The sequence below is a fragment of the Mauremys reevesii genome, unplaced genomic scaffold (assembly GCF_016161935.1).
Source record: "Mauremys reevesii isolate NIE-2019 unplaced genomic scaffold, ASM1616193v1 Contig59, whole genome shotgun sequence".
Classification (NCBI taxonomy): Eukaryota; Metazoa; Chordata; order Testudines; family Geoemydidae; genus Mauremys; species Mauremys reevesii.
The window spans coordinates 362,047-387,217 of NW_024100872.1; the positions used below are offsets into that span (position 1 = coordinate 362,047).

At 40.5% G+C, this 25,171-nt stretch overlaps 1 long non-coding RNA gene across 1 annotated transcript in view; it reads right to left on the reverse strand.

The window, feature by feature from the left end:
• LOC120394429 overlaps positions 1-6,677 on the reverse strand; it is a 45,312-nt gene extending 38,635 nt beyond the window's left edge. Inside the window, exon 1 of the long non-coding RNA XR_005592289.1 lies at positions 6,545-6,677. This is a non-coding gene — a long non-coding RNA (uncharacterized LOC120394429). The remainder of the gene's footprint in view (positions 1-6,544) is intronic.
• Positions 6,678-25,171: the final 18,494 nt, after the last annotated feature.

The following is a 25,171-nucleotide window of genomic DNA, read 5'->3' on the forward strand; positions in this document are numbered from 1 at the left end:
AAGGACTTTATACAATGCTCCAGTGAGCATCAAGAACACGTCGGATGACAGTCCTGGAATGAGTTGTCCCTGGCCACCAACATCAGTTGATTTAACAGTTGAGGCTGCAAAGTCTCCCATGCCAATTGAATTTTACAATTTGATGGTCTGGATTATTGGAGCATCAGAGACATCAACACTGGCAGTCTATGTTGATCTTCCAGATGATGTGGTCCTTAAACTCATAGCACTTTGCCAAGATTTTGTTTACTTTGCATCCAAAGGTCTATCCATAGAATCTTTATGGATAGATATTCCATGCTTGAATAATAAGAGTATAGCAGTAGGAATATACTACAACCACCAGACTAGCATGATGATGGTGACTGTGAAATGATCAGGGAGATTAGAGAGGCTACAAAAACAGAAAACATCTCAGGATAGGATGCAGAAATAAAATGTCTAGACACCATTAATGACCACTTCTTGGAGCAGCTAGTCCTGGAACCCACATGGGGACAGGCAATTATTAATTTAATCCTAAGTGAACCACAGGTTCTGGTCCAAGAGATGAAAATAGCTGAACTTCTCAGAAATAGCAACCATAATGCAATGACATTTAACATCTTTGTGGGGGGGAAATGCCAAAGAAATTCAACACAATAGCATTTAACTTCAAAAAGGGAATTAAAAGGAACAGACACAAGAGTGAAGTACCTGCAAGCTTCATGGAAACTTTTTTTAAAAACACCATAGTGGAGGCTCAAAGTAAATGTTTACCCAAAATTAAAACAACAACAACAAATAGTAAAAAGACAAAACAATTCCATCATGGCTAAACAGCATAATAATAATAATAATAATAATAATAATAATAATAAATAATAATAATAGAATAAAAATGGTGCTTAGAAGTAAAAAAAAATCCTTTAAAACTTGGAAGCCAAATTCTAGTGAGGAAAATCAAAAAGAGCATAAACTCTGGCAAGTTCAGTATAAAAGCATAATTAGGCAGGCCAAAAAAGAACTAGCAAAATACACAGAAACTAACAGCAATTTTTTAAAGTACATCAGAAGTAGAAAGCCTGTCAAATGATTAGTTGTGCCACTGGACAATCAACTTGCTAGAGGACCATCCAAGGAAGAAGATGATGTTGTGGAAAAGCTAAATGAATTGTTTGCATCAGTCTTTACTCCAGATAATGTGAGGAAGATTACCACACCTGAGTCATAATTTTTAGGTGACAAATCTGAGGAACTGTCTCAGATTGAGAAGTCAAGAAAGGAAGTTTTGGAACAAATTGATAAATTAAACTGCAATAATTCACCAGGACAAGATGGTATTCACCCTGGGGTTCTGAAGGAAGTCAAATATGAAACTGCAGAACTAACTGTGATATGAAACTATAAGAAAGAACAGAATTATCAGACACACAGATTAACATGATCTGTTGGGCAACTGACAACATGTTTTTTAAAAAGGAAATCATGTGACTGTATCATGTTAGAATTCTTGGAGGGGCTCAACAAACATGTGGACAAGGGTGAGACAGTGGATAGACTGTACTTGGACTTTCAGAAAACCTTTGATAAGATCCCTCACCAAAGGCTCTTAAGTATGTAAGCAGTCAGGGATGAGGAGGATGGTCCCCTCATGGATTAATAACTGGTTAAAGATAGGAAACAAAAGGTGCTAATAAATGGTCAGTTTTCACAATGAAGAGAGGTAAATAGCCAGGTCCCCCAAGGAGCTACACTGGGACCAGACCTGTGTAATATATTCATAAATGATTTGGAAAAGGGGATGAACAATGAGGTGGCAAAATTTGCAGATGATACAAAATTACTCAAGATAGGTAAGTCCAAAGCAGACAGCAAAGAGTTACAAAGGGACCTCAAAAAACAGGGTAACTTTTTCAGAGTTAACTGCAGATTTGAACCAAATTTGTGGTCCTCCAGGAGGGCATCCACTTAGGGTTTTCAGGCTCCCAGCCATCACCTCGCTCAGGCAGAAACCTGCACCTCTCTCCCACCAGACTGTGATTTCAAGCTTGTGGTCCCTCTGCACCTCACTGTGATTTCCTCCGCAGGTCTGCCCAGGGTCCAGCACCTGTGCTTCACCTTTCCACAGGCTACCACAATGTATAGCAGTGACCGACCAGCCTTCACAAATCAAAACACACTTGTTCTTAGGGTAAAAACATTACAGAGAATTACAGATAAGTTCCTAGATGCATGCTGAAAATCTTACCACAGGTCACCAATCTGTCTTATGGGGCCTCAGTAAGCCAAACTTGCCCTCCCCACCCTTGGACAGAAGGTCTTGTCTGTTTGCTGGATCAGAATGAAGGCCCTGTTTCTGTTGAAACTCAATCTTTGTATGCTGCCCAAAGCCATTTCTTTGTCTGTTGGTCAAAACTCAGTTTGTCAGTATAGGGGAGTCTCTCCTGCATGAGGTATCTCCCTGAAGAGGTTTGCAACCTGAGTGATTCACCTTCATCACCTCCCCCACCTCATTGTTTTAGTTCCTGGCATTCCGTACAATTCCTGGCTCTCAGTGATGCATAAAGAAATCATATGTTCATACAATATGGTCCTCAAAGATATTGCCTGCAGTTGCAGTATCTCTCACACCAATTTCCAGCAACTTCCTACAAAATGCTACAGCCCACCCTCTTAGCCAAAAAAAAAAAAGTCAACATTCATTCAGTGGTCTGCTTTGTGGGTTGGCTCTGTAATGAATACAGACAAATTCAAGGTGCTTATCCAGATATGCAAGGCTCCACACAACTGTCCCAATCGTACCCAAGGCCCTTGGATACTAGGGTGATGGGTCTGGTATGGAACCCTTAACAGAACAGACTAGAAATCCCCTCCCTTTCCACCATGACCAGCTGATCATTTCTATTATCTACTGGAGCCATGAAACTATCCGCTAACAGAGGAAGTCTCCTGAGTTGATGAAAGAAAATTTCCATTGAAGCCAGCTCTAAGGTATGGAACTCATACTGACAGGAGAGAAGCATGAGCGCAGAACCCACTAAATGTAAAACTCCATTATTTGCCATAGATTTTCCACAATAACTTCTTCATGCACATAGAGACACACAACAAACTCACTTACACCCCCAACACCTACACATGCAGAATAAATGAATATCCCTAAAACCTAGTAATGCCACAGTGTGGGAAAGGAGGAAGAGAATTGCAATTTCCATGTTTAAATATATGGGACATGATCAGGGTAGTACCCTGGTGGAAGCCAAATAGGTAACTTGATAGATAGGGAGGGAGAGAGCCTAGGAGAAGGACAGTATGTATCAGTTAATTTCTAAACAGTTGTTTGCAAAGGGACAATTTTCCCCACTGCTACACAGGACAATAAGAAGACAGATTGCTTGTGCTCTCCTTTCTGCCCACATCCGGTCCTAGACCCAGTGGGATTGCTCCAGTTCCAGTGCAGAGAGTGCCCTAACTTACTGCAGAGAAGATAGCAAGCAGACTTTGCCCATAAAGGACTATGCTCTAATTTATGTGGTCAGACCTGTTTTTGATAACTATTCTTATCAACTACAAACATTTTCCTGACATATTTCATTACTTAACATTAGGAACGCCCTGTTTTATTGCCTATATACCTCAGAGGTTTGTGTGATCTTTATATGAACACTTATAGAAAATAGAACACGGAAACTGTACACCATAGCTGCAATAAATGCAGATATAAATCTATATATACCTGTTTTCCTGTAACAGAAAGTGCTTTATGAAGCATATTTTGCTAAGTACCTATGGAATCTTTATATATTGTGACAAAGTTCCTCCTCTACGTTGGTGGGTCCTGCGCTTATTTGGCAGATTTGATCACCTCAGTGATCTTCCCCACAGTCTGGGTCAACTTCTCCTGTGTTTGATCAGGATGCTTTGTTCCTGTAACCTCCATAAGGCTCTCCTGGACTCCTTTCCCCCTCATTTTATTCTCCCAGGGGTTCCTGCCCATCAGTTCCCTGAGGGAGTCCCCCCCTCCCTCTGCTTTGTAGCTGATCTCCCTCCTAACTAAACTAAACACACACACACAATTATAGCATTAACATGCTGTTTGCTGCTATCTTTGTTTGCTTTTCTTGTATGTTCTTCCCCTTCCTCATCCTTGTCAGTCTTGTCTATTTAGAATATAACCTCTTTCGGGAACCTCTTTTTGTTTTGTGTTTGTTCAGTGCTGGGCACAATGTGGTCCTGATCCATGACTGGGGCTCCTTGGCCCTAAATAATGTACAGCCCCTAGCACAATGGGGTCCTTGGCCATGCCTGGGCCTCCTAGGCTCTACCATGACATACACCTATAAATAACTTGTTCCTGGTCTGCAAATACCGAGAGAGAGTGAAGATATCTAACATTTGGTGGCTCTTTAATCTGTCAGTCAGAGGCATAAAAAAACATTCAGTTGCTCTAAATTCAAGCCAGAAATGTTCCAGCAGGAGCTAAGATGCAAAATTTGAATAATGAAGGTAATTAATCATTGGGACAGGTGCCCATAGCTTCTGGGGTATGGGGAGCTGACCCAATCACTCGTATTCCCTCCCTTGGATACTTTAAATCAAACCTGAATCTCTCTTTCTAAAAAATCTGCTCCAGCTCAACTGTGTTAGGGCCAATGCTGGAAACAGAAAGTGAAATTCTCTGGCCTGTTTGCACAAGAGATGAACAAAGCAGTCCCTTCCAGCCTTGGAGTCTATGAATCTATACATTCAATGTGCCTTCATAACGTATTAATATTATTATTATTTAATAAATTAGGGATACCACAATCCCCACTTTTTATCTGCTACATATATTATTTGAACTGTGCTCAACCTAGCAACAGCCTGACAGAGCTACGCAGCATACACACATATTTAACAAAATAAAATACCTGTCCAAACAGGTTTACACTCTAAGTATGAACCAAGAGAAAACAAATGAATGAAACAAAAACTTGGGTTGGGGGGGGGGCATGTGGAACACAAGGAAACAATTAGATGATTGTGATGTCAGCTCCCTGGGTGCTGAACTACCCTTGAGTTTTTTGAAGGAGGAATTTGAAGGAGAACAATATTGTGGTCTGCATGTTTCATATCATGTATATATAAAAAATCATTAGCTCTTTCTTCAAGTGATCAAATAAAAGTTGTGATCATGAGGCCTTAGGCAGCCTTTTCTGAATGAAGGAAAATGTATAGCCTCCCTCTGGTCCATCTCCTTTATATGGGCTACTTATTGACAGAAATCGTTTATTTTAGGTTCTCAAAACAACTTTGGGTTGTTTGCCCTGATCAGGACAGAGATCTTATTTTTTTCTTTTATTTCTCTATAGTTTCAAACAAACTTATACCACTGTTTTATTAATAAGAATTATTATTTTAATTTATATCATTTTATAAATGAGATGGCACTTTTTTTAAATCTGCAATTAATAGTGATAATAGAACTGAATGAATAATAGATTTTTCAATTTTCTGTCTGAAACACCCTCCCCCCAATTCAAATTAAACACAATGCTTCATTTAGTTTTTTGGGTGTTTTACTGTCTTGTTTTAATTAAACCTCATTAATATTTAGATGAAAGAGCAATTTGAAATGAAAGGTTAAAATGTTTCATTTACAAAAAGTCAAAACAAAACATTTCAACTTTTTCAGAAAATTGTAAACCATTTTTTTCAGCAAAAACTATTCACCAAATTCAACCTGAATTTGCCAACTGCTTCAGTTGCCCTGAAGAAAAAATAAAAATCACTTAGCTCTTGTTGACAGGCTGATGGTGCCCATCTGATCTTTAATTGGACAAACAGAAATTAAACAAGTAAAATTAAGCAAATTGACAGAAAATCCAGAATGAAATTACATTTTAAAAATTCACCTATTTATAATAAGATATGAAGAAAAAGGCAGCAAGTGTCATTTGCTACCTAAATTGGAGGATATTTTAAACACATCAAGCCCTCAGTGGGTGTGATGGAAAAAATACTCGAGACACTCCTGCAAAAATAGTCAATATTGTTATTTATGTATCAGGACAAGGGGAAAAGTTAAACATGCTCAAGGAGACACAGGAAAATAACAATTGCCATGTTGGAGCTGACAGGGTGGAAGAGCCCTTAATAGCCATTACTGAATAACCTGTACATACAGGATATTTTATCTGACGTTTTTTATGTTCCTTTACTACACAGCCTTTGCTTGAACTTGATTTCTAGTTTCCGAAGGACCCTTTGTCTATGTGCTCACTTTGTTGTATGTGTGTGTTACTCTGTATGGTACAAGAATTGTCTCTCCTCTTTTGTACTCTAAACCTTGTCACTTTTTTTAATTTGTCCAGTTTGTGGTTAATTAAAAGTTACCCATTATTAAAGGTTTATTAGACTTGATTGCCTCTTTGATCAAACTCAATTTTTTGTAGATACCATCCTTTCGCTGACTGATAGGCTGGTAGAATAACCCTATAAGACAGAAACTTCAGCAACAAAACTTACAATTTGTAGCAAAGTAACAAAGCCTTATTTAGAAAAAAAATGAATATTGACTCACATTTTCACTCTGAAGTTAATCACAATCCCTGTGAGCACCTTCTGAAATTTCCCGTTGAGTAAGAGCTTTGATCGGAACTCACTCTATTCTCTCTTTAAAACAGAAACCAGTCTCCTTTCTAGAAAATCGATGTACTAGTTTCACTCACTGCAGCTGGAATGTAGAAAAGTCCAAAGGTTAAAAAAGCAAGGCTTTCCCTGTTATGTTCACAGCATACATACACAGAATTAGAAAGAAACAATCCTCTTGCTAGACAGTTGCAACATAAGACTACTTTATTTCTTTGAATCCAGAAATTTAACACTCAAAAGCAAACACAGAAATAGACCAAGCAGACTGCTACCTAAGGCAGAGAGGAACAACTCAACCGATCCTGATCCAGACTGTCCTGACAGACTGATTGCTGAGGACCCAGATTGCACACTGCCACTCAGAGCTCCATGTTGGCAGCGGGACCAGAAAAAAAACATAAAATTTAAAGTGACAATTTGTAATTTTAATAACACACCATCTATACAGCATGGGTATTATGTGAACTTGCTCTTTAACTGTGAAGGTACATTTGATCTAAATCAAATAAAGTGGTAAGAATTCAGAACAAATGGGATTTCCACAAAATCAAAAATTTCCATGACAAAATTTCAATTTGCTGTAATGAAATAGCCATCATAGAGAGTTCTCTTAAAACATCTGCTCAATGTGCGGCAGCAGTCAAAAAGTTAATAGAATGTAAGGAACCTTCAGGGAAGGGATAGATAATAAGACAGGAAGTATCATAATACCAAAATATGACTCCACGGTACACCCACACATTGAATACCACATGTAGTTCTGGTATTCTTATCTCAAAAAAATAATAGATTAGAATTGGAAAAGGTGCAGTGACAGGGTATAGAACAGTTTCCATATATATGGAAAGATTAAAAAGACTAGGACTGTTCAGCTTGGAAAAGAGATGAGTAAGGGGAAATATGATAGAGGTCTATAAAATCGTGAATGATAAGCAAACAGTGAATAGAGAAAGGTTATTTACCCCTTCACATACCACAAGAACCATGGGTCACCCAATGGAATTAATAGGCAGCAGATTTCAAACAAACATAAGAATGTACTTCTTCAAGCAACACATAGTCAACCTGTGGAATTCATTGCCAGAGGATGTCATGAAAGCCAAAACTATAACAGTTATCAAAAAATAATTAGATAAGATCCTGGAGGATATGTCCATCAATGGCTATTAGCCAAGATAGTCAAGAATGCAATCCCTAAACTCTGACTGCAAGAATATGGGAGTGGATGACAGGGGATGGATCACTTGATAATTTCCCTGTTCTGTTCATTCCCTCGGAAGCACCTGGGACTGGCTACCATTGGAAGACAGGATACTGATCCAGATGGACCATTGTTTTGACCCAGAATGGCTGTTGTTACATTCTTATGCCAGTGTCCCAGACATCTCTATGTGAATGTGTTTACAATTTCCAAATTATATAATGAAACTGCTGCAGGAAACACTTTGTTTCTCTCTTCCCTTAGGAACAGCCTACATCCATGTCTACGTTACAAATGTTGGTTAATACAAGTTATGTCAGCATATAACCATCTAAGTTAATATATCTTCTGTGTATTGCTTGCAATGGTACTGCACATACTCACCAGAAGGGCTCATGTTAATGCAGAGTGCATTGCACCATGGGTAGGTACCCAGTGCGCCACACATCACTGTCTGATGCAATGCCTTTTGGGAACTTTTCATAATGTGTTGTGGGGTAGAAATGAGTCATGCAGGAATCTCTGGGAGCTTGAGGTTGAATTCCCATCATGCAACTTCTTCATCCAATGAGGCCATCCACATCCCATAATTTTCATGCATTGTTTAAAAATCCCACAAACTTGTGTGGCATTTTCCGATGTCCACTATCTCTGACAGAAGTATGGATACCACAAAAATCTGCATCATTCCCATGAACGTTGCAAATATAGGACACATGATTATCTTGTATTTGCAGATCTACAGGAAGTACCGCAACAATGATTTTTTCGTGGACAATTCCTTTATGGACAAGTTGCTGAAGTACATAGAGAAAAACAATTCAAGGGTCATTAATCATCTCCTGCTATGGAGGACTATGATTCTAGGCAATGTGCAGGAAATCATGGATGGATTTGCAACAATGGGGTTCCTGAACTGTGGTGGGGTGATAGAGGACACATACCCCTATTTTGGCACCAGCCCACCTTACCACAGAGTACATCAAGAGAAAGGGCTACTTTTCTATGATTATGCAAACATCGGTGGATCACTGGGGGCACTTCACTGATATCAGTGCAAGCTGGTCAGGGAGGGTGCATGATACTCACATCTTTGAAAACCCAGGGATTTTCAGAAAGCTACAAGCAGAGACTATCTTTCCTGGCTTGTGGATTACCACTGGTAATGTTGATATACCAATTGTGATCCTGGGGGACCCAACCTACCCGCTCATTCCCCAGGGTCATGGACTCATACACTGGCCACATTGACAGCCCCAAAGAAACATTCAACAACCAGCTCAGCAGGTGCAGAATGACAGGAGAATGAATTTTTGGTAGAATGAAGAGATTCTGATGTGGTTTACTCAAAAGATTGGATCTCAATAAGGCAAATATCCTAGTGGTTATAGCTGCCTGCTCTGTCCTGCATAATAGCTGTGAAGCAAAGGGGGGAAAGTTGCCATCAGGGTGGAGGCCGAATACTGAGTTAGAACAGCCAGACACAAGGGCTATTAGAACAGTTCAGCATGGAGAAATACAGCTCAGAGAGGCTTTGAAGAATTAGTTTAACAGTGAGCCACAGTGACGCACTGTGTTGTACTGTGGTCTACCTGGCCCTGCTGTTAGGAATTGTGTGGTGCTTGGTGTACATGTATGAATATAACACTGTCACTGCACTTATTATTTTTGTGGTGCTTGCTGTACTTTTATCATTATTTCACTGTGTCTCTGATCCTATGAATTGTGTCACATTGTACAGTAAGAAGTAACTGAGTAAGCTGTAGCCTATGTTGTGAACCAATAAAGATGAAATATTTTCCAAATAATAGCATTTTATTCAGTAACAAAATAGGTGAAAAGAAAAAAAAATGCAATTTAAAAGAAAGTACATTAAAAACTTAATAAATTAATAAAATGGAACGTATCAAGGGGAAAGAAGATTCATGTCCATTTTACCTACACATACAATAACTGTGGCTTTCATAGATTAGTGTACGTGAAGCTGCGGTTGTCCTTAAAGTCTTGTGGGGTGGAGTAGGAGGAGCAGCTCTGTAGCCCCTGATACCACATAGAATGATGAGGGGGGTGCAGGGAAGTGCTGCAGTGGAGTTCTCCATGGACTGCAAAGGGAGGCAAGCCCAGGATCAATGAATCTGTAGGTCCACAAGAGTCTGCAGCATCAGCGTTTTGCTACCAGAGAAGCCCCATCATGTCCTGGTGCATCTCCCTCTCCCTTTCCTGCTGGGACACCTTGGTCTGTCTTCTCACCACTCTTTCCTTCTCCAGACAGTCAGAAGTGTTTACCCTCCATGCCTTGTGCTCACAGTCTGATGTAGCACTGGCTTGCAGGATTTCATTGAACATGTCCTCCCCATAGAACCATTGGCTAGAAGGGGCCATCATGATCATCTAGTCTGACCTCCTGGACACTGCAGGCCACAGAACCTCACCTGCCTACCCCTATAATAGACTCCTAACTTCTGGCTGAGTTACTGAAGTCCTCAGATCATCTTTTAAAGATTTCAAGTTACAGACAATCCATCATTTGCACTAGTGTAAACCTGAAAGTGACCCATGTCCCATACTGCAGGGTCTCTGCCAGTCTGACCCAGAGGGAAATTTCCTTCTCGGACTCAAATATGGTGATCGGTTACACCTTGAGCATGTGGGTGAGAGCCACTAGTCAGACACCTGGGAAAAAAGTTCTCTGCAGTAACGCAGAGCCCTCCCCATCTAGTGTCCCATCTCAAACAGGTCCTGGCTCCTGGCATAGCTGCCCCCCCCCCGAGTTACATATCCCCTATCCTCATCCTGATCCTCACTGGTTACACCAGGGGTCTGTAGCTTGGGTTCTTCGGAGGTATACACAGTGATGGGTGGGTGGGTTCTCTCCCAAGTATGGCATGCAGCTAGTAAAAGTGGCAGGTTTTCTGTCCAGCACCGGATTGACTGTTGGCCTTCCTAGCCTTCTGCTATGCCTGGTACAGTTCCTTTGCTTTCACGTGGTACTGCTGTTAATCCTTTTTGTAGCCCTTCTTCTCCATCCCCTGTGCAATCTGCTCATAGATGTTGACATTTCTATGGCTGGCCTGTAGCTGTGCTTACACAGCCTCTTCTCCCCACAGGCTCAGCAGATCCAATATCTATTCCAAGGCAGAGCACCTCTGGCATGGGCAGTTAGGCAGATGCACCCAACAATGGAGAGCTACTAGGTGTGCTCACCAAATTGGGCAATCAAGAAAAAACATTTCAAACATTTGCAGGGCTTTAAGGGGAGAGGATCCTTCAGTCTGCGTGACCCCTGTGCAGTGGAGTTAACAATTGTGACCAGAGTGTACAGTGTCAACCATTGTGAGACATCTGCTGGAGGACTGTTAGGAGTGACACAGGTAGTGCAGCGTCTTCAATAGTGCTGAGTCAATCTCGGTATATTGACCATAGCTCAGCAATGCTTGGAGTGCTGGTGTTACTATGTTGGCATAATGGGGTATTTATATCAGTAGCGGACAAATTTAAATGTTTACATATGCAGCTAGGTTGATACAAGGTCGCTTGTGTTGACATAACTTTGTAGAGTAGGCCTGAAATGGCAAAAACATAGAAACTACAACACAGGATTAAGAGGAAGCAATCTTCCAGCCGTGAACTTTTGTCATGTGATCGTTCACCCAGATTTCAAAAGTATTGGTGAGATGATGTTTGTAAAAACATTGTCAAGGGATGATTTATTCTTGTAAAGATTTTAATTAGATAGTTAAATGATATTGTAAATAAGGTACTAAAAATTGCTTTTGTTAAACACCAGATTTTTTGGAACAATGCAATTTAGAAACCTGCATAATGTGACGCTGTACCTGCTCCATGAGGCATTGCAAACTCTTCCCAAAGCATCCTGCAGCCAGCTGCACAGTGGGATAGCTACCCACAATGCACTGTTCTCTGTGTTGACGCAAGAGCTGCTAGTGTGGATGCCCTCTGCCAATACAAGGAGCATAGTGTGAGCATGCAATTACGGTTTAATTAAAATGCTTTAATTAAAGTGGCATAACATTTGGTGACAAAACTCTGCAGTATAGACGTAACCTTAGTTAAGATCATTTGCCTCTGTTTATTTATAAATTCTTTGCTGTTTTCCATGCTAAACTTAACAGGAGCATTAAACAACATCCCTTTGCCCGTCTATTAAATTGTTTTAGTTGTCTATGATATATTATATGATACAAGATGATATATTAAGTCAGGATGCACTACTGATTGAGATAATGATATACTTTGTTCTTAACTTACATAGAAACAGGGACCGTTTATTGTGTAATCTCTGTACCAAAGCTCTACACAAGGGAGACATGCAGCAGAAATTGCAACAAAAATAAACATTGTGTTGTGCTTGCTTTTCTTTTCCTTTTCCTTTTTATATCAATAAAATGTTCATAATGAATAAGTAAGTATTTTGCTCATCTCTAATGTTTGTGTCCCAAAGGATGCTAAAAACCACCTGTGACTAAAACAATGGGGATCACATCCCTGAATAGGCATTAACAGAGATCAATAAGATTTGTCCCACCTTTTCTTCTTTCTCTTCACTGCCAACATTAATAATTTTAAGAATAAAATGTCCTAGTGCCCAACATCTTAAATGATCCCATAAAGCATTACACTTATATATCCATATTTATCTCCGCCCATCCCTATCACCAGGGGGTGCTTTGCTGTCCTGTATGTAACTGACAGAAGTATGAAGGAGAAGGGTGTTTGTGGGGAATTGGTTGTCTGTGGCTAGAGGTTCCTTTCCCTCAATTGCCTTTCTGTTCAGATTGCATTTTTCTTTGTCATAGGCGGTAGCTGTGCAAGAGAGGGAGTGCACGTGATAGATCAGTATGAATATAGGTCAGGTATTGAAACACTGTACCAGTCACAGCCCCTCCCACACATCCCACCTGTCTGCTTCCTTACACCATCACCTTCACCCCCTCAATGCACTTTTGTTCCTTTCCTGTTTATCTTTCTCTTGCATCTGTCCTATAGGGGATATAGCTCCCATTCTGGCCGTGCATAAGAGAGATTGTCCTGGGCCATTACATATATGATTGTGCCTGGGTGAATAATGAACAAAAAATCATAAATAATGCATTTGATAATTAATGGAAAAATAAGCAAGCTATTCACTTGACAACTGCTCAAATAGTAAAAAAAAAAGAAAAAGAAAAGAAACCTCTCACATTTTTAGAAATATTTCATTAAAAGAAAAATGCAAACATTTGTCAGGTAATCTTGTTCAAACAAACAGAGGAAGATTAGTTTTGGGTCAAGGCACTGAAATTGGTCTAAAGAGATGTGAGTTCAGTTCTCAGCTCCATCCCAGACTCCTTAGGCAACTTACTTAGTTCCCAATCAATCAGAGCAGGTAAGCACATGGTTAATTTTCAGTTTGTGAATAGTGTCACTGAGGACACGTGTCTATTTAAGCATATGCCTGAGAGCTTTGTTGGATCAGGGCTTAAAGGTCTTTTGACCTTAGTTCCTCTACTGTAAAATGATAAAAAGGTAAATGTCCTTCCATCCATTTCCTGTCTTGTCTAGTTAGATTGCAATCTCTTGTTTGGGCAGGGGCTGTCTCTTACTATGTGTATTTACAGTACATAGCATGGCAGAGCTTTAATTTTTCTTAAGGTTTCTAGGCACTACAGAACTATAAATACACTAACAAAAGAACTTCATTAACACAGAATGAAGATGGATGTATCTTGTGTCCTTTCAGAAAGTCAAGATCTGCAAAGTTCAAACCTTGTTCAGGTCTCAGCTCCATCACAGAGTCCTGAGGCAAGTCACATGGGTCCCAATCAAGCAGACCACTTAAGCATAGCTTAACTTTGTCATGTGCCCATTTCCCTGAGTGATGTGCACTGTCTGCAAAGGAAGAGCATGTATGTCTGCTATGGGCCAGCGTTCAATGAGGGTGGAGTGAAGATTGCCTTGGCATCACACAGTCAAATCCCTGAAAGTGAAACCTCTGAAAACCAGGAAATACAGAGTTCAGGGAGTGCACACCTTTGGAAAGCTTGTTTCTTTTCCAGGGGACTGTATCTTAGGAATCCCTAAGTTAAAGGACACTAAATTTGGTTCACTAACTCTCCCTCATATCCCCATCAGGCAAATCAAATTTCAAGGCAACCTGAGTAACTGGATTTTAGAGCACTTACAATTGTCAATTTTTAAATAGGAAACAGGTTTTAAACTTAGCTAAAGCAGACCTGGAGGTCCACTATAATAAATATTAATAACACAATAACTTAAAATCAGCCAGCTGTGTACATGACCGTAGACTGCTAGCTCATCTGCTGTATAATATTTTAGAGTTTCCGTTGAAAATTGGATCATACATGAATTTACACATGTAGTTCTTTGGGTGATATTCTGTAATAATAGTTAAGGCTACGATTTAGTCATGGGCATTTTTAGTAAAAGTCATGGCTATGTCACGGGCAATAAATAAATATTCAGGGAAGCCATGACCTGTCCCTGACTTTTATTATAAATATCCATGACAAAATGGAGAGCACCCTGACCTACTGTGGCTGGAAGCTGCAGCCCTTGCTCCGGCCCCGTGGCTGGGAGCTGAGAGCTGGGAGGTACCCCTGCCCATAGTGGCTGGGGAGCTGCGGGGGATCCCCCACCGCGTGGGGACTGGGGAGCTCTGGGGGATTCCCCCGCTGGCAGCAGCAGCTGAAGAACTGCTGGAGACCCCCTGCCGCTCGAGAGGAGTGGGGAGCTCCAGGAGATTCCCCCCACCCACGGACACTGGGGAGCGCTGGGGGATTCCCCCCATCTGTGACAGCTGGGGATCTGTGGGGGATCCCCCCGCCACCTGCTGGTAGTGAGGAGCTCCAGGGGATTCCCCTGCCAGTAGCGGTGGTTGAGGAGCTGTCAGAGATCCCCTGCTGCCCACAGCAGCTGGGAAGCTGTGGGCCCCCCGACACTCCTCATGACAGGGGTACCCAGCAGCTCCCAGCCACCATGGGTGGTGGGGGTACCCTGCAGCTCCAAGCTGCTGTGGCCTGAAGTCATGGAGGCCTGTGGAAGTCATGGATTCCGTGACTTCCACAAGCTCCATGACCAAATGATAGCCTTAATAATAGTATTTAGATTCAGAGAAGCTAATAATGGGGAAGGGATAGGGACAAAAAGGCTACATGGTTGATTATGGTGAGTGCAGTAGCATGAATATACCCCTTGTTTTCTCTCTACTATGGAGAGGGAGGGGTTCCATTTTTAGTTATTGCTTAGGTATTGGGCCAGGGAGTAAGTTTAGGTCCCACTGTGATTAGAATCAGACCTAAACTGTTCTGCCATGTTAAAGATTTTTATATCAAAATATTTGTTTGGGGAGCAAGGATGAGGGAGCCTGAAAACATTTTCAGTCGGTGAGACAAACCGAAAAAAAGAAAGAAACAGGCAACAGGAGTTAAAAGTCAGCATCATCTTTCCCATACTGAGCACCAGTGGACGGGAGAGGACAAACAGCCTTACCAGCCAAGCTCACCACACTCCAGCACAGCTGCCAGAACAGCCAGTCATGGAGGCCTGCACCCACAGTTGGGACCAATCAGGAAAACAAGTCCAGTGATAAAGGAGGGAGAACAGAGAGAGATGAGAAGGCTGAACAGCCTGGGATAGTGGAGGGGCACCAGAACCTGTGCCAAGCTGCCTCTAAGAAACTGACAGGGAGACAAAGGAAGACTGGAGCTTAAGGGCTGCTTGACTCATTTTATATTAACTTGATGGACTGGGATAATTTGAGATGAACAGGGCCGGCTCTACCATTTTTGCCGCCCAAAGGCGGCCGGACTGTGCTGCCCCAAGAATGGACGGAATGCTGCCCCTTAACATGAGCTACCCCAGGCATGTGCTTCTTCTGCTGGTGCCTGGAGCTGACCCAGGAGATAAATAGAGGGAGACCAGTTAGGATAAAACTGGGACCTAGCTTAGAGAGAATTCCCCAAGAGCAGTTGGCACCATCTGAGAGAATACAGAAGGTGTCAAGGCAGAGCAAACAGGTAAGTGAAGAGTAGTCAGTCCCCAAATGTTACTGTTTGATTGCTGGGTTTAGATTTCACTCGACCTGTCTTAGAGAATCTACTGTTTTTCAAAACCGGAGATTTTCAGTGGCTCAGTGTCTCTTGTAACAGCAGAGCCTGTAGAGAAGAAGGGATAAAGTTTCTCTTCAAAGTTACCAGTAAAAGTGTAAAAAACAAATTTGCCGTCAACGTTATAAAATGACAACTTTCCTGCTGACATGTCCAGGAACATCCCAATCTTACTTGGTTTTCCACTCACTGTTAAACGGGTCCAGGGATCTGTGCGAGCCCAATAATCTTTCCCATCTGTTAATCCTATGACCCAGTAGCCATTCTTTGGGGACAGAGTGATCTTCCCTTTTCTACACACATCTTCACGGGCCACCCCCAATTCCCAGTTACTTTTCTTCCCAGTGTCCACTTCCCAGTAATGTTTTCCAGATGCAAAACCTTCAGATGCCAGCACAAATATCTGGGAGTCAAATCTCTTCTCATTGTTTGGCACGTTTCTAACAGCTCCTGTGTCCCTCACACACTTCCCTCCTTCAGAAACTTCCAGTCTAGGATGAGCTGTGTCAAGGTCTAGAGTGACATCAGCTTCTGGAAAAAAAGGAAAAAGTCTTCACTGCACAAGCCTCCAGACTCTTGAAGCCTCCAAAACAGAATATGATTCTGTCTGTGCACTGTCTAGTAAGAGGGAGGTATCCTTTTTATTTAAAAGAAGAAATGTTAACATGCAATATTTACTCTGCATCTACAAAGTCTCAGATGAGCTACTTCTGGTTATTAAGGATTACAAACACTGATTTTCTTTTGAAGAAAAAGAATACAAACATAACATAAAAGACCTTTAAATCTAAAGTATATCATGTAGGGTTTTTTTTCCCAAATATAAATTCTAAAACACCCTTTTCTCATTTCTGAACTAATTTTGCAATTTGTGGGTTATTTTCTTCCACTTGTTTTAAAATGGCTTGCAAGAATTTTTTTTTTTAACCACACATTTTTGGACTTTGCATTCCACCCCCACTCTTTTTCATGATATATATACATTGGGTGTGAAAGGCTTTGTGTTTTTTCTAAAGTGGAGTTGCACCTGCTTTAAGATGATTCAAATCAAAGCAATTTAAAACACTGATTTTAATCATGATTTAAACCAGCAAGCAGGTAACCTTTTTTTAAATTTTTGCTTTTAATCTTGTTTTGCATTTGAACTTTTTCTTTTCCTAAAGAAAGATTGATTCTCTTTTCTTAGTAACCATTAAAACATCTTGATTTCACTCTAACTATAGCCTTTACACAAAATTCGGTATTTCTTTTTGCTAACCAAAGGGATGAACACTATGTCTATATACTTTTATTTGAGCAATTACATAGCTTAACAAACATTTTTTCAGATACTTCATTTTTTCTCAATGTTTGGAAATAATGAATGAAGCATTTCTTATTTACTAGATTATTATATTATTACTCAGGGTTTGTAACGACCTCTAGATGGAAATTAGAATTTAATTAAAAATTCACAAAAATAGCACTGTAAAAATGTTTTTGATTAGTTAAATATAAAGTACCTTAAGCCCCAGATGCATAAGAAAAAATGTTTATCAAAACATATTTTGTTTTTAAAACTAACTGATTATTAAAAAAAGAAAGTATTATATCCTGGTTATGACTAGGGATCTTGCAAGCAATGATAATACAAATAAGACTAGTAATAAGAAGGATTAGTTAGTGAATTGAACTGATTGGTTTTGGTCTTCACAGCCCAGCTTTTTAAAGGTAGCTAGGTATTCCTGTGCTCAGCAATACCAAATTGGTTTAGGAACTGAAATATCATTTTTATAAGTAATATGACTGTCAGTGGGATATTGGCTCCTAAACTATAGATTACTAGGGTTGGAAGGGAACCTCAGGAGATCATCTAGTCTAACCCTGTGCTCAAAGCAGGACTAATCCTGAAATGGCTCCCTCAAGGATTGAACTCACAACACTGGGTTTAATAGGCCAATGCAAAAACTACTGAGCTATCCCTCCCCTAGGATAGCCCTTCTGAAAATCAGATTTAAGCTCCTGGATCAGTTAGCTTGCATTGCTAAGCACACCAACACCTAAATACCTTTAAAAAGCTGGGCCCATGTTCTTTGAGATGTTAGAATCAGTGAATCTCATCTTCTAGCACAAGTTTGTATTCATAGATTGGAAGAGAAAAACTATCTTTCCTGCTTTTTCAACTCCCAGTTGGCTTCTTCACTTTGAATGAGCTGAACTGAACTAGTTGTATAAACTGAAATGCAGAGAATGCTCTCTGTAGCTGCAGAAAAGGTTACTACTGTGAAAAAGTGGTTTAGCACTTCAGCAAGCACTTCATGGTGCTTAGCCAGTGACTTTCACCGTTTTGGTGGTTTGATGGTCTTTAAAACTTCAGCCAGAAACATGTTCGGCTTTATAGATTTTTAGTGAATTTAAATTATTTTAATTTAGGCCTTCATATAGGTTGGCATAATTTCAAATTTAATTTTAAATAGACATTTTAAAAAAAGGAAAAAATGAATTTAAATTAAAAATCCAATTTAAATTTTAAATTTTAAATTTTAAAAAAAATCCAATTTAAATTTTTAAAAAAATCTGATTTAAATAAAAACAATCACGAGTTTTTATTCACAACAGACAGGAAATCCAAGTTGATCCCAGGGTCGAACATGCTATGAAATGTGATGTGACTATAGCTATGTGACTATGTTAAAACAATTTAATTAAATGAGTGCAACTCTGTATGTTGATACTTTTTCGTCAGTTTAAGCCTAGATTAAATCAGTTTAGCTTGCATAGATGCAATTTCTGGGTTTAAAGAAGTTCTCTGCCATGATTAATGCATGTTGAGAATCTTGTTATTTTACAGATTACACCGTTTATTTCAGCCTCTCATGTATTTCAATATTCAGCCATCTATTGTTTCACCAGCTCCCTATTTTATATAAGGGCTGAATTTGGCTGATTAATTCTGTTCCATTGAGTTAAACACCACAATTAACATTTTTATCCTAATTTTTTAAAGCTTGGCCGAAGTTTGGAGTTACTTCTCAGTTCTTACAGTTACCACCAATATTTCAAGAGTAAGATAATTTGATGAGTAAGAACCCTGTCCTAAACAACAATGATTAAGAGTTAGCTCCCTGTTAGTGCTTTCTAATAAGCATTTGCTTGGAAGCTAGAGTTTTCCCAGCTATTTATTTTTAATATTTTTTTCTTTTTTATTCTCACCTTTGTGAAAATATTTCTTCAATAATTCTGTAAATAAAAACACAAAGGAAACATTATTGAACATGCTATAGCACGAAATGGTTCATTTTGGATTCCGCATGCCTGCAAGAGAGGCAGAACCTTTGTTATGCTCAGACAAAGTTTCCAAGCAGGTGATTCACATTTAGCTGCCTAACTCCTGGGACCCAAGGGTTATGTCTACATTGCGATTAGACCCCCCCCCCAGCTGGGGATTGTTTAAGGGGCTGTTTAATTGTGTTGTTGACATTCAGGCTTAGGCTTCAGTCCGAACTCTAGGACTCTCCCACCTCACAGGGCCTTAGAGCCCAGGCTCCAGCCTGAGCCTGAATGTTTACACCATATTTAAAGAGCCCCTTAGCCTGAGTTAGTGGGCACAGGCCAGCTGTGGATGTCTAACTGCAGTGTACACAAGCCCTATGTGTCCAGAATGTCATGTGACAGTGAGGGAGCTCAGTACTATCTCCAGGCTGCCCCCGCCAGACTCCAGAAGTCTCCATGCCTTCCAGTCAGACTCCAGACCCAGAAAGAAATCCTAGAGGCTCTGTCCTTCAAAGAGACCTCAGATCTCTAGGAACATTCTGCTCCACAATCCAGATGCCTGGAGAGACCCTAGTCAGACTCCTACCCCTTAGCCAACCCTCAGACACCTGTCCTCCTGCAAGACCCCAACCACCAGTTCCTTAGCAGATAGCCCTCCGACAGACCTCTGCATCTCTCCCAGATAACACATACTTACCAATCCTAGCACTCCCAGACATCTAGCACCCACCCAAACCCAACACCATCCAGCATGCCAACCCCAGAAATACGCACAAATAACTGGCACCCTAACTTCATCCATTTACCTGCTAGGAAGTATCCAGATACCATTCAATATCTACCAACCTAAGCAACACACCATTGATGGACTATCCTCCATTAACTTATCTAGTTCTTTTCTGAACCATGTTAGAATATAGATATTCTGGCCTGCCTGTAAAGGCCTATACTTTAAGAACATACGTGTATTTTTATCACTTAGCTAGTTACAGGGGTATGAAAACAAAGAGCCAGAATCACAGTCCGCCTATGTATGGGCCATCTCTCACTAGGATAGTCTGAGGCCTTGTTCTTAGGCTAAGGCCTTTGGCTAAGCAGCAGGGGCAGCCATAAGCTGGGAAGCGTACAGTCACTCCCTCACATTCCAAACCAGTCACACTGAAATAAGGTGCTATTGGGCTGATAGTGCCCTTCGCCACCAAATAAAGAAACAGATCTTAAGATGGTTAAAGAAAACTGATAGCATCCCGTCTGGCAAGAAATCACTTATCAATTGTTATGGTTGTGAAACCCTCTTTTCTGTATTGTTTTATCTTTAAGGCCCCACTTTTCTATTGTTAATCTGTCTGGTTCTCTAATTGTTTCTGTCTGATGTATAATTAATTTTGCTAGGTGTAACTTAATTAGGGTAGTGGGATAAAATTGATTAGAGAATTATGGTACAGTATGTTTGGATTGGTTAGTTAAATTTCAGTAAAATGGATAAGGTATAGCTGAGAATATTAATATATAAACTGGGGTCAAACAGGAAGTGGGGGGGATTGGAATCATATTTGCTAAGGGGGGGAACGGGAACAGGGAATGGGGAACAGGGACAGTGGCAAGAGTCTGTGGTGTCAGAGTTGGGAAGGGGGACACGAGGTAAACGCTCTGAGGTGTCAGCGCTAGGAAGGGGGATGCGGGATAAATGCTTTGCGGCATCAGAGCTGGGAGCAGAACACTGGGGAACAGACTCTGTCAGCATATAGAGATAAGCCTGACTGGTGAGAAGGGCTTCAGAATATGCTTTCTTGGAAACTAACCCCAATAAACATTGCTTTGTTTGAGCTTCGCACTTCTGGTCTTCTGCCTATGTGACAAGATCCAGGGAAGTGGGAGGGTGAAGGGAAAGCCCTCTAACAAACCACATTATAGTTTTGGCCTTCATAACATCCCTTGGCAACGCGTTCTACAGGCTGACTGTGCATTGTGTGAAGAAATATTTCCTTTTGTTTGTTTTAAACCAGCTGCCTATTAATTTCATGGGGTGCCCTGTTGTTCTTATGTTCTGTGAAGGAGTAAATAACACTTCCTTATTCACTTTCTCCAACCATTCAAAATTTTATAGTCCTCTATCATATCGCCCCTTCATCATCTTATTGACAGGTTTTTTTTTAATCTCTCCTCATACAGAAGCTGTTCTAGATCCCTAATCATTTTTGTTGCCCTTCTCTGTAACTTTTCCAATTCTAATATACCTGTTTTGAGATGGGGAAAACAGAACTGCATGTGTTATTCAAGATGTGGGCATACCATGGATTTCTATAGTGGCATTATGATATTTTCTATCTTAGTATCTATCCCTTTCCTAATGATTCTTAACATTCAATTAGCTTTTTTGACTGCCACTGCTCATTAGGCAGTTGTTTTAAAAGAAATATCCACAATGACTCCAAAATCTTTCTTGAGTAGTAACATCCAGTTTAGACCCCATCATTTTGTATGTATAGTTGGAATTATGTTTTCCAATATACATTACTTTGCATTTATCAATATTGGATTTCATCTGCCATTTTATTACCCAGTCACTCAGTTTTGTGAGATTTTTGTATAACTCTTTACAATCTGCTTTGGACTTAACTGCTGTAATAAGCCATATATACAGTGTTTCTCTTCAGGCCATGATTTTTAATGTCTAGCAGAGTTATGCATTTAGGCTCTCAAGCTCATCTTTTGAAGTGTTGTGCAGGTTTACTTAGAGGATAAGGACTAATAGGTCAGATACAGAGCCATTATTTTGTGAAAAGTGTTTGCCCACAGGTGACATGATGTCTTTTATCATTTTCCAGTGTTAATTCATTCAAGAATGGAGTGATTGTCTGGTTTCACCCACATATGTGTTAGTGGGGCATTTAGTGCACTGGATGAGGTACACCACATGTTGTGATTGGCATGCGTAGGACTCATGGATCTTGAAAAGTGTGCTGGGGCAGGGGGAGGATTGATCATTGTAGAAGTGGCGATAAGTCTGCAACTTTTGTATCTGATGTTCTGGACAGGTCTGTTTCTGCTTTGAGTTGGTGTCTCCTGGTCTTTGGGGAGCTTGTTTCTGATTATGAGCTTGGAGAGGTTGGTGGGGGCGTGAAGGCCAGAAGTGGGGATTCAGGAAAGACTGCTTCCAAGAACTACTCGATTTGAATAAGGGTATCAGAATCGACCCAGCATAAGGTGAGTGTGAGTGAATGTGGCAGAATTGGGCTCATAGATGTTAGGAATTATAATGGCACTTTTAAAAAGCCAGGGAAGAGGGTAGGAAACACTCCTACAATGGCAGCAGGATCAGGCCTTTCTTTTTTCTTTTTTCTTTTTTTTCTTGAGTGGATGAAGGAGGCAATATATAGAGATAAAAATATCACACTAATCCCTGAGCATTATTATGTTTCCCGTTAAACATTATGTCTGATTCTACCATCCCAATTAACGAGTTAAGTTCATCTCTCTGCCGATATGCTCATACAAAACATTCATAGAACAATTTTGAAAAGCAAAGAAATGATTGGAGATGTTCAGAGACAATTTGTGAAGTAAATGAAGGGGTAAAATCAATGAATATGTTCACTATGAATGTTTTTCACAGTTCTCCTCCTAACCCCCACTCCCAGCTATGCTACTAGAACTAATGTCCTGTATTCATAAAAATGTATAAAAATATTCAGAATAGAAATCTAGCCTCATGGAATACCAATTTTACTCAAAGTTTATCAGAAATATTCCCTCATAATTCATCCACTTTCTGTGAAATAATTTAGATATCAGGCATTTCACTTCACATTTTGCCTACAAGTCAATGGACAATAAACATTACGGGGGGCATAGAGCAATCCAGTAAGATAGTGATTGTCTTTAAGAATGTTATTTTGCTTAAGTGTGAGCAGTATTTTTCCCAGGGAAAAAATACATTAAATTGGAGTTAACAATGAAAGTAGATGTCAGAAAATTAAGACTCAAATGCATCACAGGAATGTTGTAACCCCAAATCCAAGCACTGAAAATACAAGAAATTCAGAGTTAAGGTTTAACTTAAAAGAAATGCATACATCTTAAGGGATGAAAATGCTCAATTAAGGAAACCACGCAATCTCAACTACATCCTGTAGTGATGCTGATGTGAAATACCCATACATTTCTACTGTTCACACTAGTTTTTCTAGTTCCAGATTAACTCAAATTCATCAGTAACAAATTGGTTGAATCCCAGTTTTAAGTGCCAAATTCACCTCACTCTTTGCTGTCGAAGTGACAAGTGATTTGCAGGAGAAGTGTTTCCATAATAATAAAAATAATACAGATAAAGTAATACATATTCAGAAATTAATGCAAACTCACCATTTGCCATCATGAGTTCCTCTTAAAAACAAAAGAAAAACAAAACCATTTCAATCACATGCACTTTTAAAAAGGTAATTATAAATGAAGGGCTAGACTGTGCTTTTAGCATGAAGCATACATGACGTGGTGGTGGACAACCACACCTCTCCAGGGAAGAACAAAGGGACACAGTATCTTCCAGGGTTGTGCTGGGCAGAAGACGAAAGGGAGCAATGTATACAAAGTGATAGGGATGTGGTGCCCCAGGTCTGCCTATTCCGTGCATATTCCCACTCATCTTTACCCATCTCCACCAAATTGCTCCTGGGAGGAATCATCTCAGATGTTGCTCTCATGATCCCATAATTCCAATGTTGTGATTACAGGCAGCTCAAAGACCAGATTTGCTTATCTGGATCTGTACAGCAATGGTTGGAGACAATTTAATACTTAGCAGCTTAGGCCAAAATTTCTAACTCTCATCTGCTCAAACCCCAGTGTCAGTCTCTCTCAACCATATGCAATCTCCACTGGTGACCCTGCTCATCTTCCCAACTGAGATGCCCTCCAGTATCTTCATACCCTAAAATTGGGAAGTGCGCAATAGTGAATGGATTATGAGTATATTTTGGGGGTGCCGAACTTCCTCAAAAATGCCTGCACCACCCATGCTACTAAAAATTTCCTCTTGTGGCCCTATAAACCCAGCCAAAGGTGGGATGAAAATGAGGAGCACACAAATCTTGTGCAGACAATATTAACTCAACTGGTATGTCTACAATGAAGTTAATGGCGAAATTTCCTTCTTGGTAGATGTACTTGTGGGCTAGCCCTGGTCGAGTTATGACACTAAAAATAGCGTAGTCACAGCTCTATGAGCAGCAGGACAGTTTAGGTGCCCAGATTACAACTCTCTCTAATTTATCAACATCCTTCTTGACCGGTGGGTGCCAGAATTGGACACAGTATTCCAGCAACTGTCACACCAGTGCCAAGTATAGAGGTAAAATAACCTCTTGATTCCTATTCTGATCCCCCTGTTTATGCATCCAAGTTTCGTATTAGCTCTTTTGGCCACAGCATCACACTAGGAGCTCATGTTCAGCTGATTATCCACCATTACCACAAAATCTTTTTCAGTGTTATGATGCCTCATTTCAAGCCAGACAGACTGATGTGATTCAGCACTCCCAGCCCCCACCCCATTAGCTCTTGTCTCTCTTGCACCAGGGAAGAGAATAACTCTTTTCCCCACACTTCACAGCAAGAAAGAATGGGAAGGTACCCTGAGTTACACATACAGTTCATAAAAATATTAAAATTCCCACATTCCCAGTGCAGAGCAGTCAAGTAAAATATCCCTCAAGAATATTATTATGCTTGAGTGCAAGTGCTTTTTCCCTGGGATGTACCTATGTGTTATGACTCATGGGTTTCAAATGTGGATCTGCAGGATTTCTAGGTTCAGCCAGACTCCAGCTTTTCATGTGAGGGCTTGTGTAGCTGGGACCAGGGCCGGCTCTAATATTTTTGCCGCCCCAAGCAAAAAAAAAAGAGTGCCGCCCTGCCCCCGCAAGCACCGCCTGACCCCTCCCCGAGCGTCGCGTCGCACCGCCCAAGTCCCCGCCCC